Below are 21320 nucleotides of genomic sequence, written 5' to 3' on the forward strand. Positions count from 1 at the left end.
AGATAGATAGATAGATAGATAGATAGATAGATAGATAGATAGATAGATTTTTTCTAATCCCTCTCTCTCACCCAACCTCCCTGGACTGAGGAGCTGAACTGAACAACTCTTTCTCTTACCACTATACTTTGTGGAGTCCTATATTATAGTACTTAGTTCACTGCACTTCAAATATGTATTTATCTATCAACCTCTCTTACCAGATGGGGAGCTCAGAGACCCAAGACTGGGACCTAATTACAACTCATCTCCAGAAGGCTGCTCTGTGACTAGTACAGAGTAAGCTCTCAATAAATATTTGATAAGCTCTGAATAAGTGAATGAATAAATGAATGAGCAACTGATTGGATGAATGATAGTACCCTGCTACATATAAATAGTGTAAATAAAAGAGGTAATAAAGGGTCTTAATCGTTTAGAGGGATACAAAGCAGATTATGTTTTAGCAAGCAGTACAAAAACATGCTGACATTTATGAAGATCAAATGGATAACAATGCACATTTCATTTTACAGGCAATGCAGTTCTAAATGGAGAAGTGCCCATGTTGGATCAGCATCTGCTCCTAAGTAAATTGAATTTGCATCTCCATGGATTGCACACATTATATGAGCTCTGCATATATTAATAATGTTAGTCCCCTGAAAGCTACTCAAAACTGCATGCTCAAAAAAGTGAGGAAATATTCCTATGGGATGATGTTATGGTTAATTACATAAAATGAATTCTTTTTCACAGAAGATTTATACTATTGAAGCCCTCAATGTGATATGGTCACCTTAGATTTACCCTGAGGCATATTATCTTCTCCCCTCATCTGTCTCAAGGCCACTGTTCAGCATCTTCAAGGGAGTTACTGAAACCTACAAATGTTACCTATGGCTTAGGAACCATCAAGATCATTGTCCCATCCAGGAATGATCATGACCCCTTTAGAACTGTAGTCTAACCAATGTATTTTCATAAAATTTCTCCTTCAACAGGTCCATTGCAAAATATGTCAATAAAATAAAGCCTTAACTATTCAATTAAGAAATCAGAAGTCCCCCAAAAGCACATATTTAGAGAAAGAAAGAAAGAGAGAGACAGAAAGAGAGCAACAAGAGAGAGAAAGAGACAGAGAGAAATGGGATCAGAAGGCCATATTCATTTTTTTGGCTGAATCAAATTAAGTGCCTGTCTGAGTTATTAGATTTTAAAGAAATCAATTATTAAAATAAAAAGAAAGGTCAAACCATTGAAAAGCTTATTGATTATCACAATATGAAATAAATTTAATTAGACTCTCATTATACATGTGTTTATTTCTTTGGTTTTCCAGATGAAGGCATGCAAGTTTGCTGAGAAGGGTAAAATACTTTTCCATGTCCAAAAAGCTTTTAAAACTCACCATTTTATTCTCAAGGTAGAGCTCCAAAACTGTATTTTTTCATCTTATATCTTACATTCTAAGTAAATATAACGTACAAAAGAAATGTGAAGAAATCATAAGTGCACAGCTCAAGGAATTTTCACAAATTTAACATGTATCCAGCATCAATATGAAGAAATGGGACATTCCAGCACCACCACCAGCCCCACTCATGGCCTCTCTCAGTCAATTCCCTTCCATTGCTGTCCTGACTGTTGCCACCATATATTATTATTGCCTGCTTAAAACTTCCTATAAATGGAATCACACTGTGAATCTCTTTTGTACCTTTTGTTTTTTTTCTTAAACTAGATTAGTGAGATGCTTTCCATTATATGTAACAATACTTAGCTCCATCTTGTTGCTGTAAAATATCCCATTTTATGAAAAGTTCACAATTAACTTATACATTCTACTATGGATGGACATGTGGGTTGTTTCCAATTTGAGGCTATTACAAATAGTGCTACTATGAACATTTTGTATATGTCTTTGATACATATCCATAAGCATTTCTGTAATATACCTGGGAGACAGAATTTCTGTAAATACCTGGGAGGTAGACTTGCTGGGTTATACAGTATGAGGATGTTTAGGTTTAGTAGCTACCACCAACCAGTTTTCCAAAGTGGCTGGAAAAATTTACACTTCCATGAGGAGTGTATGAAGGTTCAGTTGCTTCAAATTCTCACGAACACTTGGTATCATCAGGTTTTTAAATTTTATCTATTCTGGTGTCTGTATAATGATATGTTACTGTCATTTTATTTTATTAAAAACTAGTGAGGTTGAGGACATCTTCTCACATTTATTAGCCATTTGGACACACTTCTTTGTGAAAAACCTATTCAAGCTTTTGTCCATTTGTCTATTGATACATCTGCTTTTTCCTTATTTCTTATTTTCTTATTGATGTGTAGGAATTCTTTACATATTCCAGATAGGACACCTTTACTGGAATTATATATCAAACACCTTCTGTACCACTTGGTGTCCATCCCCTACCAATATGCCCAGCGATCACCTGCAGCTTGATGGATGCGTCCCATTCATGCCAATGACTTTTTACCAGGAGGTTCTCTGTCTCTTTCCCTGAAAGCTTCTGGCCCAGAAATGTGCTCAACCCATGCTCAGAGTAGGATAGAAGGGCCAAGGAATTAACGTCCTCAAGAGAAATTCTCCCCAAAGGTGGGGCAGGAGTTGTGGATAAGAAACCTAGCTTTCTCTGTCCTCAATGAGACAATTCTGAGGCATGTCCAAGACAGTCCCTTGGAGGTTCCCAGGAGAACTGAGTCACAGTCACCTCAGTAACTTTCTTGAGTTTCCTCCATTCTCTCTCTCACTTCCCTACTCTGTCATCATGTTTTTACCTGAGATCAAGTAAACTACTGTCACCCAATCCGAATCTCATGGTCTGCATTTGGAGAAACCCAAATGAAGACAGCTTGCTTTTTCAATCTCTCAATGGAGTTTTTTGGTGAATAAAGTTTTTAATACACATTTCCATACAGTTTACACTGTGGTGAAATTTTTTTTTCAATTATTTTATTGTGAGGATAATGACTTATAACTATCTAATTTCAGGTGTACATTATTATATACCAGTTTCTGTATAGACTGAATCGTGCTCACTACCAACAGTCTAATTTTTATCCATTACCACACATATGTGCCCCTTTACACCTTTTGCCCACCCTCCCCACCCCCTTTCCCTCTGGCAACCACTAATCTGTTCTCTTTATCTATGAGTTTATCTTCCATATGTGAATGAAATCATAGGTGTTTGTCTTTCTCTGTTTGGCTTATTTCGCTTAACATAATACCCTCAAGGTCCATCCGTGTTGTTGCAAATGGGATTAATTTGTATTTTTATGGCTGAGTAGTATTCCCTTGTAGATATATATAACACATCTTCTTATCCATTCATCAGTTGTTGGGCACTCGGGTTACTTTCACATCTTGGCTATTGTGAATAGTGTCGCAATGAACATAGGGGTACATAAATCTCTTTGAATTGTTGATTTCATGTTCTTTGGATAAATATGCAGTAGTAGGATAGCTGGATGTTATGGTAGTTCTATTTTTAATTTTTTGAGAAATCTCCATACTGTTTTCCATAGTGGCTGCACCAGTTTGCATTCCCACCAGTAGTTTACACACTGTCAAAATTTTTAATAGAAAGTAGAGTCACCAATTTTCCAGCTAAATTTGCTTTACTTCTTGGGTGTTATCAAAACTCTCTTTTTTCCCCAAAGAGCATTCCACATGGAGATTCTGTGCTCATTATCTATTCACGACCCTCCAGCATTTTCATAGGGAAAAACCAACACTTGCCAGCAGAAATGTAGGTTGGCCTATTTGGAATAAATGGCCTTAAACGTGTGTGCCAAGCCAACACAGCTACAGACGGCATAATGCTCACTAGCAAAGTTTTTTATTCTCCCTTCCGTAAAACTCCATCAAAGGCCACAAAAAGAGATTACCACTCATTCGATGGGTATGTACACATAACAATCAGCCAGTGCTGTTTCCTGTTACAGTCCACTCTATTAATAGACAACTAGTTGTCATCCAAAGACTCAGCCAGGCTGATTCACATAATGTCCTGAAGTCTGAGCATTAAATCAAAAGTTCTGGTATGTTTCTTGACGCTCAGTGATATGTGCCAATGACCATCAGCTGGACATTGCAACCGCATTCACCAGAATTCATTGAGAACAGTACTTGAAGATAGAGCACCATGATTTGGTAATGACTTTTATCAATGACTTGAAAGAATAGAATAACAGGTTTTTTTAGATTTGATTTTTATATGACAGATAATAACCTAGACAAAGGATATGGAATTCAAGATGAAAGACAAAATTAGAGAAATAGTCTATAGGAAATATAATGAGTTCGGAGGCATAGTTATTAGTTTTTGTGAATTTGCCTTTTTCCATATTCGTATCCCCAGAGTCTAGCACAGTCCTGGCATACAATAGAACTCAAAAATGTTTTTGAATGAGTGAATAAATGAGTGAACAAATAAACAATGTAACATGTTAAATATGTTAATTGTCTGATATCTAAAACCATGTCCCATGTAAACCAATGTTTTATGAAAGTGAAGGATCCCTCTATGGCCTAAACCTTTTTTGGGGTTTAATCACATTTAAAAAATCTTTCTGAAAAGGATCACCACTAGATAAAATATTTATGATAGTGGACAAGGTTTAAAATCTAATATGAATAAATAAGTAAATGGCCTTCTCATGCAAAACACCAAGCATAATTTAACATTGTATTAGGACACAGTCTTGCATTATCCTATGCTATAACATAATATCCTTCACAATTATTCACTGAACATATATTTATTGATTGTGTCCTGTACACCAGGTATTGAGCTAAGAACTCGGGATAAAGTGGTTTACAAAACATATGTGATATAGTTGGAGAGATAAACAATCTCATAAATAAGAAAGAACAATGCATTATGAAGGAAAAATAGAAGTGCAGTAAAAGATTAAAACAGCAGAGCTGACAGAACATAAGCAACTCAACTCAGCACACATTTATTGACCACCTACTACGTACATGATACTGTCATCTGCTCTAAATAGAAGATAAGGATGAAAAAGACAAAATGTTGCCTTTAGGAGGATCCAATAATGAACCATACAGACAGATGATGCATTCAAGAGGGATTAGAGAGTCGTAGCAGAACACATATTGACTCTGATTAGTAAACAATTAAGATCATGGGCTTTAAAGGCAAACTTTCTGGGTTCAAGTCTCAGCTCTACCCCTTTCTGAGTACCACTTGGTACATTACTTAACCTCTCTGAGAATGACAATAGTTATGAGGATTGAATGGAATAATAAATACAAGGCCCTTGCACAAGGCCTGTTATATTGTAAGCACTCAATAAATGTTGGCTGCCATGATGAATATCCTTATTATGAGTGCTATGCTATAGATGAAAAAGTAGAATGAGAGTGGAATTTCCATGGCAAAAAACCTCAGCTGGCAACAATATGATACCACTGAGACTCAGGTTATATATTTGAACCCTCAATGAACTAACGGCTTCTCATTGTTTTTCATTGTCACAGGCTTTAATTCTTGCGAACTGTCATATAAGTGCATATAACTGTTCACAAAGAGCTCTGTGCGATTAAGAGTAAACTAGATATGAAAAATGTGTTTTTGTACTGCACTAAAAATTCTAGGAACAAGATCCATAAAAATAAGACATATATTGGGAATAATATATTACTACAAGGAACATGACAAGGAAGGTAAAAGGAGCATCATTCTTTTCCACCACTGCTAGAATATTTCTGTTTAGGTTTCCTTGTTTAGAGGAACACTGAATAAATTAGATTGAACTTGTGAAGATGAGTAAAGATAATTCAATGGATAGAAAACAGCATCTGTGTACAGTGGTGATATTGTTCCATCAACAACATTGTCAAAAAAGAGACGAGGTTGTACATCTGATACTGGTTGATTAAGCTCCTATAGAATTGGTCCTTTTACAAAGAATAACTACGACTCTGTTGCAATGGATTAAAAGATAGGAAAAATTCAGAAAAATAGAAACTATCAAAAGAAGCAAAGGAAATTCTAAAAATAAAATATCTGAAACAAAAAATTTACAGAAAGAGCATAACAGAACAAGATAAAAAATATGGTCAGTGAACTCTAAATGGATCAAAATTATCCAACATGGAGAGAAAATATTTCACGAATTATTAAAAAAGCCTAAGTGAAATGTGGGAAAATATGAGAAGAACAAGCATACATGTAATTTGAGTCTCAGAAGAAGAAAGAGGATATAATAGAGAAGATATTTAAAGAAATAATAGTTGGATGTTTCCCAAATTTGGCCACAGATATTAAGTTTTAGATATGAGAAGCTCAGCAAATCCTCAGCAAGAAAAGTACAGATCCTAAGCAAGAAAAGTATGCCTAGTTAACCTTCTGAAAAGCAAATATAGAAATAAAATCTTGAAAGTAACCAGAGAAAATGACACATAACACTCTGGAGAACAGCAATTTGAATTACCAGTGACTTCTATTTGTAACAGCAGAGTTCAAAAGAGAGTGGAACATCTTTAAAGAACTGGAAGAAAAAAAAAATAGCTACTAACCCAAAATTCTATATCCAGAGAAATATTCTTCAAGATTGAAAGCAAAATTGAGACATTTTCAGATAATGGAAAACTAAAAGAATTTGTTGCAAGCAGGCTTGCACCATAAAAAATGCTAAAGGAAGCTATAAAGGCTTCAGGGAAATGATACCAGATGGAAACTTAGATCTTCAGGAATGAAAAACATCAGAAATGGTAAATACAGTCATGTACTGCATAATAATGTTTTAGTCAATGACAGACTGCATATACGATACTGGTCCCACAGGATTAGCACCACATAACCTGGGTGTGTAGTAGGCTATACCGTCTAGGTGTGTACAAGTATGCCGTATGATGTTCACACAGCAAAATCACCTAATGACACATTTCTCAGAACATATCCTCATCATTAAGCAATGCATGACTGTATATATTTTAATTTAAAAATTATTTCTCTCTTAATTTCTTTAAAGTATGCATGATAGCTTAAAATAAAATTCATAACATTGTGTTCTGAGGTTTATAACATATGGAGCTGTAATACATACAATAAATATAACAAACAATAGGAAAATAAATGGAAATGTATGGCTGCAAATTTCTACATTTTACATAAAGTGGCACAATGATAACTCTAAGTAGACTGTGGAAAGTTAAGATGTATATTATAACTCCTAAAGCAACCTCTAAAACTTCCAAGAGGTATAGCTAAAAAGTTAATAGATAAATTTAAATGGATTTCTTTAAAATATTCAAATAATCCAAAGAAGGCAAGAAAAAAGGAAGGGAGGAACAAATTAGAGAGGGGACAAACAAATAGTAAAATGAGAGATCTACATTGAACCATATCAACATTTACATTAAATGTCAATGAAATAAATACTCTAATTAAAAGGCAGAGACTATTAGAATTTATTAAAAAACAAAATCCAACTATATGATGTCTACAACACTTTAAATATAAAGATACAGATATGTTGGAATAAATGGGTTTAAACATATATATACAATCAGTAAGCATAAACCTGGAGTAGGTATACTGATATCAAAGTATATTTCAAGAAAAAAGATATTACCAGAGACAAAGGGAGTCATTTCATAATGATACTAGGGTCATTTAATCAGGAAGACAAACAATCACAAAGGTGTATGTGCCTACTAACAAAGTTTCAAAATATATGAAGCAAAAATTGACAGAAATAATAGACAAAGAAATCAGTAAAAGCATAGATAATTTGAACAACACTATCAATCACCTTGTCATAATTGATATTTACAGAACGCTCACCTGAAGACTGCTGAATACATATTATTTTCAAGAGTACAATGTACAGTTGCCAAGATAGATCATATCACGGGACATAAATGAAGTCTCAAAAATTTTAAGAGATGTGAAATCATATTGAGTATGTTCTCTGACCACATAGAATTAAGACAGAAATCAATAGCAATAATATGTCTATTTTTTAAAATCTCAAACTCAAATTTAGAAAAAATGGATAAATTTCTTGAAAAATACTACTTACCAAGTTTGAGACAAGAGGAAATAGAAAATATGAAAGCCTTATATATAATAAAGAACTTTTATTTATCAAAAACCTGTCCACAAAGAACACTTTAACCTTACATGCTCAGATGGTCTTGCCAAACATTTTTCTTTAAATGACAAACATTTAAAGAGAAAATAACATTAATCTCATAAAACTGTTTCAGAATATAGAGGAGAAGAGAACACTACCCAAGTCATTTTTGAGGCCAACGTAACTGTAATACTTTGTCAGAATAAATTCTGACAAAGAAGCAACAAAAATAGAAAATTACACACCAATTTCCCTCATGAACACAGACAAAATTTCTTAACCAAATAAAAGCAAATTGAATCAGTAGTATATAAAAAGGACAATAAATCAAAACCAAGTAGAATTTTCTAGGAGTGGTTTAACGTTCAAAGATCAATCACTGTAATTCACCACATTAATATTATAATGTTTTAATTAACAAAGAAAAAACATTTGACATAATTCAATGATCATTGAAAATAAAAACTCTCAACAAACTAAGAATACAAGGGAATTTTCTCAATCTGATAAAGGACATCTGTAAAAAAGCTACAGTAAACATTATGCTTAATGGTTTAACAATGTGAGTAGGCAAAACACAGAGTAGCAGAAAATATCCTCTAAACATTCAATTGGCAATATACTGGTACACAGGATTTATAAAATACTCTCACAACTCAATTTTAAAATGACAAATAACTCCCCCCAAAATAGGCAAAAGGCTTGAAATGATACTTCACAAAAGAAAATATGCATGGAAAATAGCATCTGAAAAAGGGCTTAATGTCATTAGTCATCAGAAGAGTTAAATTAAAACTACAAGGAAATACTACTAAATATCTACCAGAATGGGTAAATTAAGAAGACTGTAATACTAATAGCATGCCTGTGAACTCTCATTGGTGGAAGTATAAAATACGTAATCACTTTAGAAAAGGTCTGGCAGTTTCTTACAAAACTCAACATATACCCACTCTATGACCCAGCATTTCTAAGGAATTTTCCCAAGAGAAATGAAAATATATGTCCTTAAAAGACTTGTACAAAAATATTTATAGCAGCCTTATTTATAACAGCCAGAAACTGGAAAAAGCCCAGGTGTCCATCAATAGAAATGTATAAACAAACTGAGGTATATTAATGCAATGAAATAAGTCCAGCAGTAAAAAGGAACAAACTATGCATACTCAAAAGAGTATGGATGAACCTCAAAAATATGTTGAGTAAAAGAAGCTTTACACAAAAGAGTACATACTGTGTGATTCCACACAGAAGACAGGCAAAACTAATTCAAGGGGGAATATGCCAAAAGAGCAGTTGCCTCTGGAGAGATGAAGAGGTGCAAGACTGAGAAGCTTTCTGGGGGATGGTAATGTTCTCTATCTGCATAGGGTTTGGGTTACACCTGTGGAAGCATTTGTCAAAGCTCATCAGCTGGTACACACAAGATTTATCCACTTCATTTCACGCAATTTTAACAAAAAAGAAAAAATAGTAAACAAATATTGAACTTTATAGTATACATAAAGTATTTATGGTGAAATGATTGATGTCTTCAACTGACTTTGAAATGTCTCAAAAACAAAAAGTTTGATTTATGAATGGATAGATGAATTAATAGATATGCGATAAAGCAAGAATACGAAAACATTAATGATGGAATCTAGGTATTGGGTATATGGACGTTCGCTCACAATATAAAGCTTTTCAAATTAAAATATCTGGAGAAAAAAGGAAAGTTGATTGTACCTATAGAAATTTAGGTGAAAATATCTGAAAGTGGTATTATTTTTAAAAATTGAGGATTTGTGGCCATCATAACTCTTCTTATAAAGTCAAAGCGTATTAATCAGGAATATGACCTAAAATATACATTTTGAAATAACTGTGTTTATATTACCTGATATTTTTATTACAACTGCATCTAAATATCCAATCTGTATCTGCAGATAGAATGTAATTTTGAAAGGGGCATTTTGAAAGCCTCTTATAAGTTGGTTTTGAATAATTGTCTTCAAAAGAGATCATTATTTACCTCTACCCAAACTTTTGTATATCCATATGTGTCAAATTCTAATCATCTGAAAACTTACTGGCTTTCTACTTTGAATTGTTTTGAACAAAGCAATCCTTTTTATTCAACTGTTTTCTACATATGGAAACAAAGAAAATAAATTTAAATAGTTACATTTGCATTAAAGTAGAAATTCTAAGCAGCAATTATAATTACTAATAATTATACCAAGAAGGATTGAAAATTTCTAACTCTTCAGGTTTTTACATGTGACACAAATTATGAACATGTTGGAATAGTTTTATGCAAGGATTTAAGAATGGCATGTGGCTCCTTCAGATATAATCTATAGCTCTTTAGAATGGATAGCATAAAATGGATGACAAATATATGGCAATTTATTTATTCAATGCAGATCATATTAATCCATCGGGGCACTCCTTCCCACTAAGCCCAATGCAGTCGCAAAATCCTTCTCAACACAGTGTCAAGCAGGCAGTACTAACTGGTCAGAGTTGACGGAGAAGAAGAAACTTAGTGATCTCAGCCCTTGCCTACATGTCTTCAGGACATGGACATAGTAGTCTCATAACTATTAACTACAAATGTGACTGGATAGTCACATAATTGAACTCTGTTGACTGTGGCATACTTTCTTTGGAAACATAGGCTGGGCTGTAAAGGAATTTTCAAACTATGAGGCAGAAAAATTCTCTGATGGTAGAGGCAAAATAATGCTTATCCTTTCAGGAAAATAAATTTGTGCAGCAATGAAAGTAATGTTCACAAAGAGAGTCAAAATTTGAAGAGACTGGTAAGTATCATATTTTATTTAGTAACTTATATATCTACCTCATTTTCAAAAGGTTTTGAATGTCCTGAAGAAATCTATAGCACAAGAGATTTTACTAGTTTGTTCGTTTGCTTCTGAGTGATTTTAATGAAGAACCTCTGGTTAAAGATGGTGGAGTCAAGGTATTTTAATTCAATTTGCCTCCATATAAACCCACAAGATGGAGTAAATGATAAAAGGGGAAGAGATGATCTTTGACTTCATTTAAAATAGACCAGGACTGGGGCTGGCCCCGTGGCCGAGTGGTTAGGTTCGCGCGCTCCGCTGCAGGCGGCCCAGTGTTTCGTTGGTTTGAATCCTGGGCGTGGACATGGCACTGCTCATCAAACCACGCTGAGGCAGTGTCCCACATGACACAACTAGAAGGACCCACAACAAAGAATATACAACTATGTACCAGGGGGCTTTGGAGAAAAAAAATAAAATCTTAAAAAAAAAAAAATAGACCAGGACAATTCAAAGATGAGAAACAATGACATTATTTGAGCTCCTGGATCCTGCTATGCCTGAAGAAAATTCATTCTTGAAAGGTTGTTATATTAGTCTTTGTTACCTATTGTAGCTTAAGATGTGATTCTGACACCTACAACAAAAAGAGTCCACAGAGGTAAATTGTTATTCTAATAAAAATACATATATATAACTCAATAAAATAAAGGAGAACTGAGAACAACAATGGGAGAGCAAAAAAATATCTAACATAAATGGAGACCTACATGTACCATAAACTGTTCTGATTGTTTTATATGTGGTACTCATTTAATTCTCACAACAAATCAATGAGAAAGATACTACTATTATCTCCCTTCCACAAATAGGAAATTGAGTTACAAAAAATTGAGGAATTAACCTACCCAAGTTAGTAAATGGAGGCACTGGGAGTTGAACTCAAGCTGTTCAGCTTCAGAGACCACCTTGTTAATCAATAGGCTAGTCCACTCCTCTGTTTAAAGGTGGAATAAGTACACAGACATACATCCTGCAGTCTTATACATTTGCTAGAAATGGGCTATCAACTTGTCTCAGACCTTCCTATCTGGTTAACAGACTGGTTACACAAAGAGAGAAACACAATCAGATACTGGCCCACAATGTCCAGAATAGAAATATGCATCAATTAATCTTGAAAATCAGAGATACCTAAAGAAATTCCTCCTCTGAATTTTCACCAGGAAAACACAGAGTGTTTGGTGGACAACACTTTCAACAGACTGATAAGAAATAACAGGGTAAGTTTCACACACCTGCTGCTTAATATCTTTCCAGTGAAGTTGAGAATTTCAGGACAAATTATAATTAAATGAAAAGCTATTCTACTAGAGATCAAAATAATGCTCTCTAGTCTTAAACAGCCTAGCTTTACCCAAGATAAAGTTTAATCTATCTGGAGAAAGTGATGAACTTAATTGTTTTGGACATCACCTTCATGACTATTATTTTAAATTGTTGACTTTTGTAAACTCTGGGCAGCAGATGGTTGTGTTACAGTCTCTCTTAAGAGACTAGGATGCCTATGCTCTCTGTTTCCCCAAAAATGGAAGACTTACATGTTTTGATATTGAAAACTTTAAGCTCCTCTTAGACAAGAGGAGGAGCGTAAATAAGACCCTTGCCCAAAGAATAAGATGTCCCACCTTCAAATGTGGCGATGAATGGAGTTGATGGAGGACCAGTGGATAGAGCCAACATACGTTGAGGAACCAGCTCTGGATCTGTTCTCATCCAAAGAGGGGAAAAAGAATGGTGGCCCCATGATTCCTTCAAAGACAGCATGGCTGTGACAGTTTTTTCTTGGACAATTTTCAAAATTGGCATTATCAATTTTAAGCAATGCAACTTCCTAGTGATCCCTTCCTAGTGAACTAAGATGAATTAGTTACAAAATTAACCCCTAGGCAACACCTTGAGTTGATCTTTTGTATAGTTACTAGATATAAACCAATTCAACGTCATAGAACATTTGTTAAAAATAATGATTTTGGTTGAGAAGTAGTTGATTGTGGGCCATAGTTTGTTCTGGTAGTAATTATACATCCAGCAGGACCAGCTATCAGTTGAGTTCAATCCTAATTTATGGTAATAGAATCATATCCCTCATATTTTCCTTCTCTATCTAAGGGAATGTGATCCAAAAATTGTTGGATTGGCCAAATATTTCCCAGCTTTATGGCATGAATAATTACTATTTTCTGTGTCAGGAGATCCTTTTCTGCTCATTCTGATTTTTTCAGGGGCATTAAGTTTCAAGCTCTATGCAAACATCTATAGACAAGCTTTTATTGAGGTTAAGCAGATTAACTAGTTCTTGTACACAGGGTCAAAGATAGAGGAAAAAGCAATAAAAAAATCTAGAGAAAACATTATATAATTCCTGACAGACTTCTCCGTAAGGTTATAAGGAATATATTCGTGGTATATTTCACATTAGCTCTACCTACATCCCACTTGCTTTCTAAGGTATAACAATAACGGCCAACATACACGGACTCATACAATTTTATAGGTAAGTTCTAAATAACTGACAGTTGTTGCCTCATCTAATCCTCACAACAATCCTACAAATTAGGTACTATTCTAACCCAAATTTACAGATGATGACACTGAGGCACAGAAATATGAATTAATCTGCCCAAAGTCACACAACTAGAGGGTGGCTAACCAAACTTCACAGCCAGACAGTCTAATTTCAGAATCATTCTCTAATCACTACGCTATGCTATATTATTTTGGCTCATGAAGCACAAAGTTGTTTTTTCAAGGAGGTTTAGAACACATTTTGGATGGGATGTCCAATAAACTAATGGATCTATAAGTTGGGGAAAGGATGGTTATTTAAGATTTTCCTTTAAATAAAAAGGAAGAGATGATACCAAAAACAGAGGCAACAAAAGAAAAAGCAGGTGAGCTGGACTTCATCAAAACTTAAAACTTTTGAGCATCAAAGGACAATATCAAGAAGGTGAAAAGACCACCCAAAGAATGGGAGAAAATATTTGCAATGCATATATCTGATAAAGGATTAATATCAAAATATACAAAATACTTTTATTAGTCATCAACAAAAAAACAAATAGCCCAATTAAAAAGTGGGCAAAGAACTTAAATAGACATTTCTCCAAAGAAGATATACAAATGGTCAAGAAGCACATGAAAAGATGCTCAACATCACTAGGCATTAAAGAAATGCAAATCAAAACCACAGTGAGACACCGCTTCACACCCTCTGGGATGGCTACTATAAAAACAAACAAACAAAAACCCAGAAAATAACAAATGCTGATGAGAATGTGAAGAAATTGGAACACTGTGCATTGCACAGGGGAATGTAAAATGATACACTGTGGAAAAAAGTTTGGTGGTTCCTCTAAAAGTTAAACATTGCATTATGATATGACCCAGCAATTCCCTTCAACATATAAACCCAAAAGAATTGAAAGCAGGGACTCAGACGGAATCAAACTCTAACACACACCCTCACACGAATGAAACCTGAAAACATCAAGCTAAGTAAAATAAACCAGACACAAAGGGACGAGTATTGTATGATTTCACTTATATGAGGTACCTAGAATAGGCCAATTCACAAGGATAGAAAGTAGACTAGAGGTTATCATGGTGCGGGGGAGGGAAGTATGGGGAGTTATCGTTTAACGGGCACAAAGTTTCAGTTTGAGATGATAAAAAAGTTCTGGAGATGGATAGTGGTGATAGTTGAACACAGTGTGATTGTACTTAATGCCACTAAATTGTACACTTAAAAATGGTTAAAATAAGGGCCAGCGTGGTGGAGCAGTGGTTAAGTTCATGCACTCCATTTTGGCAGGCTGGGGCTCGCCAGTTCAGATCCCGGGTGCGGAGACGGCACCACTTGTCAGACCATGCTGTGGCAGGCATCCCACGTATAAAGTAGAGGAAGATGGGCATGGATGTTAGCTCAGGGCCAGTCTTCCTCAGCAAAAAGAGGAGGATTGATAGCAGATGTTAGCTCAGGGCTAATCTTCCTCAAAAAAAAAAAAAAGGTTAAAATGGTAAATTTTGTCTTATGTATATTTTACCACAACAAAAAGTTGTTTTTAAATTAAAAGAATCTATAGTGGTTTCATCCCTTCCAGGTGCTACCTTATCTGTAGAATTAAACAGATAAATGGTAAGAGATCAGAGCAAAATATGAAGAATTTGGGAGGTGCAACATTTTCACTGGCTGATTTAACTATCTGTAGAGAAGATATGAGTTGTGCCCAAACAGAAAGGGAACTAACTCCTAGGAAACTCAAGCTGCCCAGGTACCCTTGGTTTATAAAGCTGATCAAAGTAAGTCTCTTGAGGTCAGGTGGAATATGGGCACTCATAGTCCTCAAGCTGGAGACCAACACCATGAAAAATTGAACCAACATTTACACTGACTGCTGCTGCTCACTGCTGGGCCTGGGTTCTCCCTTCCTAAGGGCTGTTCCACTTGAGACTCCTTAGGACAATAAGTTTGGAATGGGATTTAAATGTAATAATAGCCTAGGTAGCTACTCCTGAATTCCACTACACACATTGCCTCAGTAACTAGGCTACTATTCACAATTAATCTGAAGGAGAAAAAGGCAAGGCTGCTTTTACAGCCATCTAAGCAATTACCTTACAAACAGATAGCCAAGAGGCAGCCATTTCTCTGTGCAAAGAGGATTGACTTTAAAATTTGAAAATGGCTCCTAAGCTGGCAACCAACTGGAAGTAAAACTGTAGACATGTTGCTTAGATTTCCTGAGCTTTGGTTTCTCCACCTCTAAAGTGGAGATATGAACGTCTGCTTCATTAGGTTATTGTGCAGCTTAAATAAGATCTAGCATAGTGTCTAGTATGCAATGCATACTCAATTAAATTTAAATGTATTTTGCTATCACAAGGAAAATTCTTGGGTACTGTATTAGTCAATGTTCTCCTAGGGAAATAGAACCAATAGCATGTATGTGTGTGTGTGTGTGTCTGTGTGTGTGTGTGTGTATATATAGAGAGAGAGAGAGAGAGACAGAGACAAAGAGACAGAGAGAAAGAGAAGCAGAGATTGATTGATGTTAAAGAATTGGTCTACAAAATTGTCAGAGTTAGCAAGTCCCAAATCTGAAGGACAGGTCAACAGGCTAGAGACCCAGGCAAAATTTGATGTTGGAGTCTCAAGTCCAAAGGCTGTGTGGAGGCAGAATTCCTTCTTCCTTCAGGAGACCTCAGTCTTCACTTTAAAGGCCTTCAACTGATTGGATGAGGCCCATCCACACTATAGAGGGTAATCTGCTTTACTTAAAGCCAACGGATTTTAAATGTTAATCACATCTAAAAATATATTTACTGCAACATATAGACTAATGTTTGACCAAACAACTGGTGCCTGTGGTTTAACAAAGCTGACACACAGAATAAACCATCACAGGTAGCAAGGTACTCAAACATATAACATTTCCAGCTAACCATTTTAGATGACTAGTTATGTTGATTATGCATCTCAAAATGAGAGGGAAAAGTCAGTGCTGAATTTAAGTAAAAATATTTGACAAAGACATAAAACGAGAGGGAGAAGGAGGTTTTCCGAAAAGGGTTCCATGCAGGAGGCAACCACAATCACTAGACTTGCTCTCTGAGTCCTGGGACCTATTTTCCATCTGAGAATATATGAATGGGCTGCTATAGGTTTTACAAGTTAAATAAATCTTTAATATTATAGAACTCTGAAATCATATCGTTGTTAACAAATGACTTAAAATTACTATCTTAAAAAATTCTCAGATGAGGACAGCCCAGCCCACATACAAATGCTTTTGGAGTGGTAGCCTGGGCCATAGGAGCATCCACTGTGCTGTGGTGGCCCCATCCATGGGAATGCTCCCCACCAAGTGGCAGCAGCTGAAGCCCTGCAAAGGAGCCCCACACACCAAGTGCAGCAGCTCAGCCAAATGACCCACAAGTGCAAAGTCAGTCCACGCATGAAAGAAAGTGCCCCTCCCCTCCTACCTAGTGCAGTAGCTCAGCCAGTCCCCTGCCAAGCACAGTGGTCCCACCCACACAAGAGCAACCCACATGAGAGCAAGCTGCTGGCAGAGCACAGAGGTCCCACAGAGCAGCCCCACCAGCGCAACTTCCAGAGACAGCTCCTGCCCCCTACTATTGGTGGCAGGTGGAAGCTGCAACCTGATACTACCATAAATACACCAGCAAAGGATCATTTGATTGAACACCATGAAGCACTACAGTAACACTTCAGAGCAGAAGGAAAATGACAAGTCTCCAGAAACCAATCCTGAAGTCACAAAACTTTACAATCTAAACGACAGAGAATTCAAAATAGTTGTCCTAAAAAAATTCAACAAGTTACAGGAAAACTCAGAATGACAGTTCAATGAGCTCAGGAATAAAATTAATGAGCAAAGGAATACTTCACCAAAGAGACTGAAGTTCTACAAAAAAACCAAACAGAAATTCTGGATATGAAAAACACAATTAGTGAGATAAAAAATAATCTAGAAACCATAAAAAATAGAACTGATGTTACAGAGGACAGAATTAGTGAATTAGAGGATAGAAATACAGGTGGAGGAGGAGAGAGAACTAAGACTTTTAAAAAATGAAAAAATTCTTTTAGATATATCCAACTCAATTAGGAAACGCAAGATAAAGCTTATAGGTATTTCAGAGAGAGAAGAAAGAGAGAAAAGAGCAGAGAGCTTGTTCAAAGAAATAATAGCTGAGAACTTCAAAAACCTGGGGAAGAAACTGGACTTACAAGTAAATGAAGCCAATAGAACCCCTTACTACATCAATGCAAAAAAACCTTCTCCAAAGCATATAATATTAAAATTGGCAAAAATCAGTGACAAAGAAAAAACATTAAGGCAGCAAGGCAGAAGAAAATAGCCTGCAAAGGAACCCCATCAGGCTTTCATCAGATTTCTCTGCAGAAACTTTACAGGCTAGGAGAGAATGGAATGACATATTCAAAATACTGAAAGACAAAAACTTTTAGCCAAGAATACTCTACCCAATGAAACTATCCTCCAAACACGATGGAGAAATAAAAGCTTTCCCAGATAAACAAAAGCTGAGGGAGTTCATCACCACTAGGCCAGCCTTACAAGAAATGTGAAAGGAGCCCTCCCATCTGAAACTAAAAAGCAAATGTTTACAAAACCATGAGCAAGGAGGTAAATAGACAGATAGCATCAGAAAATTTCAGCTCTATATCAGAATAAGTTAGTAAACAATTATAACATAAAAGATAAAAGGAAGGAAAGCATCAAAAATAACTATAAACACTTCCATATAGTCACAACTTCACAACAAAAAAAGGATTAATTTGTGACAAGAATAACTCAGAAGGGGAAAAAGAAAGGAATGGAACCTGCTTAGGCTAATGGAGATAAGAGGCTATCAGAAAATGGACTATCTCATCTGTGAGATCTTTTATACAAATCTCATGGTAACCACTAAACGAAAAATCGGAGCAGAGCTACAAATCATAAATAAAGAGGAAACTAAGAAAACCATCACAGAAAACCACCAAACTAAAATGGCAGTCAGAAATAAAAGGGAAAAGAAACAATGGAAATATACAACAACCGGAAAAAAAGAGATAAGATGGCAGTATTAAGTCCTCATATATCAATAATCACTGTAAACATAAATGGTGTGAATTCTCCAATCAAAAGACACAGAATAGCTGGATGGATTAAAAACAAGATCCAACAATATGCTGCCTCCAGGAAAGACATCTCAGCTCTAAAGACAAACATATGCTCAGAGTGAAAGGATGGAAGACAAGACTGCAAGCAAATGGCAAGCAAAAAAAGCAGGTGTTGCCATACTTATATCAGACAAAGCAGATTTCAAGATGAAAAAGACAATGAGAGACAAGGAAGGGCAGTATATAGTGATAAAAGGGACATTCCACCAAGAGGACATAATGCTTATAAATATATATGCACCTAACACAGGAGCACCAAAATAAAGTGACCATTAACAAACCTAAAGGGAGAAATTGACAGTAGCACAATAATAGTAAGGGACTTCAATACTCCACTTAGATCAATGGATAAATCATCCAGACAGAAAGTAAACAAGGAAGTGGTGAATTTAAATGAAAAACTAGACCAGATGGACTTCATAGATATATATAGAACAATCTATCCAAAATCAGCAGAGTACACATTCTTCTCAAGTGCACATGGAACATTCTCAAAGATAGACCATATGTTGGGAAACAAGGCAAGCCTCAATAAATTTAAGAAGATTGGGGTCTGGCCCTGTGGCCGAGTGGCTAAGTTCACACACTCCGCAGCAGGTGGCCCAGTGTTTCATTAGTTCAAATCCTGGGCGCGGACATGGCACTGCTCATCAAACCACGCTGAGGCAGCGTCCCACATGCCACAACTAGAAGGACCCACAACGAAGAACATACAACTATGTAATGGGGGGCTTTGGGAGAAAAAGGAAATAAATAAAATCTTTAAAAAAAAAAAAAAAGAAGATTGAAGTCATGTCAAGCATCTTTTCCAACCACAATGATATGAAACTAGAAATCAACTAGAAGAAAAGGGCTGGGAAAGTCACAAATATGCAGAGACTAAAGAACAACCATTGGGCCAATGGAGAAATCAAAAAATTCCTGGAGACAAATGAAAATGAAAACACAACATGCCAACTCTTATGGGATACAACAAAAGCAGTACTAAGAGGGAAATTTATAGCAGCACAGGTCTACCTCAACAAACAATAAATATCTCAAATAAGCAATCTTAAACTACACCTAACAGAAGTAGAAAAAGAAGAACAAAGAAAGCCCAAAGTCAGAAGAAGGAGGGAAATAGTAAAAGTTAGAGCAGTAATAAATGAAATAGAGACTAAAAATAAAAAAAGAAAAGAAGAAAATCAATGAAATGAAGAGCTGGTTGTTTGAGAAGATAAGCAACATTCACAAACTCTTAGCCAGACTCACTCAAAAAAAAGGAGAGAAGGCTCAAATAAATAAAATTAAAATTAAAGAGGAGAAATTACAACAGATACCATGGAAATACAAAGGATTATAAGAAAATACTATAAAAAATTATATGCCAACAAATTGGATAACCTAGAAGAAATGGATAAATTCTTAGACTCATACAACCTCCCAAAACAGAATCAAGAAGAAATAGAGAATCTGATTAGACCAATCACAAGTAATAAGATTGAAGTAGTAATCAAAAATCTCCCAAAAAACAAAAGTTCAGGACCAGATGGCTTCTCTGGAGAATTCTATCAAACATTCAAAAAAGATTTAATACCCATCTTTCTCAAAATATTCCAAAGACTTGAAGAAGATGGAACACTTCCTAACTTGTTCTAAGAGGCCAGTATTACGCTAATGCCAAAACCAGACAAGGATAACAGAAAGAAGGAAAATTACAGGCCAATATCGCTGATGAACATAGATGCAAAAATCCTCAACACGATATTGGCAAACTGAATACAGCAATACATTAAAAGTATCATACACCATGATCAAATGGGATTTATACCAGGGATGCTGGGATGGTTCAACATCCACAAATCAATCAATGTGATAATACCACATTAATAAAATGAGGATTACAAAATCATATGCTCATCTCACTAGATGCAGAGAAAGAATTTGACAAGATCCAACATTCATATATAATAAAAACTCTCAATAAAATGGGCATAGAATGAAAGTACCTCAACATAATAAAGGCCATATATGACAAACTCACAGCCAACATCATACTTAATAGTGAAAAATTGAAAGCCATCCCTCTAAGAACAAGAAGGAGACAAGGGTGCCCACTCTCATCACTCCTATTCAACACAGTATTGGAGGTTTTGGCCAGTGCAATTAGGCAAGAAAAAGAAATAAAAGCTGTCCAAATTGGAAAGGAAGAAGTGAAACTCTCAGTGTTTGCAGACAACATGATTTCATATATAGAAAATCCTAAAGAATCTACCAGAACACTATTAGAAATAATCAAAAACTACAGCAAAGTTACAGAGTACAAAATCAACTTACAAAAATTAGTTGCATTTTCTATACACCAATGACGAACTAGCAGGATGAGAAGTCAAGGATGCAATCCCATTTACAATTGCAACAAAAAGAAGAAAATATCTAGGAATAAATTTAACCAAGGAGGTAAAAGACCTATACACTGAAAACTATAAGACATTACTGAAGGAAATTGAAGAAGAAATGGAAATGGATATATATTCCATGCCCATGGATTGGAAGAATAAATACAGTCAAAATGTCCATACTACCTAAATCAATCTACAGATTCATTGCAATCCCTATTAGAATCCCAATGACATTCTTCACGGAAATAGAAGAAAGAATCC

The 21320-nt window shown here is 35.4% G+C and overlaps 1 protein-coding gene across 8 annotated transcripts in view; it reads right to left on the reverse strand.

Moving 5' to 3' along the window:
• The window catches only part of LOC124240600 (histone-arginine methyltransferase CARM1-like), a 249880-nt gene that overhangs the window by 182819 nt on the left and 45741 nt on the right, over positions 1-21320 (reverse strand). The gene's annotated exons all lie outside the window — the stretch shown is intronic.

Source organism: Equus quagga, chromosome 6, assembly GCF_021613505.1.
Source record: "Equus quagga isolate Etosha38 chromosome 6, UCLA_HA_Equagga_1.0, whole genome shotgun sequence".
NCBI classification, from domain to species: domain Eukaryota; kingdom Metazoa; phylum Chordata; class Mammalia; order Perissodactyla; family Equidae; genus Equus; species Equus quagga.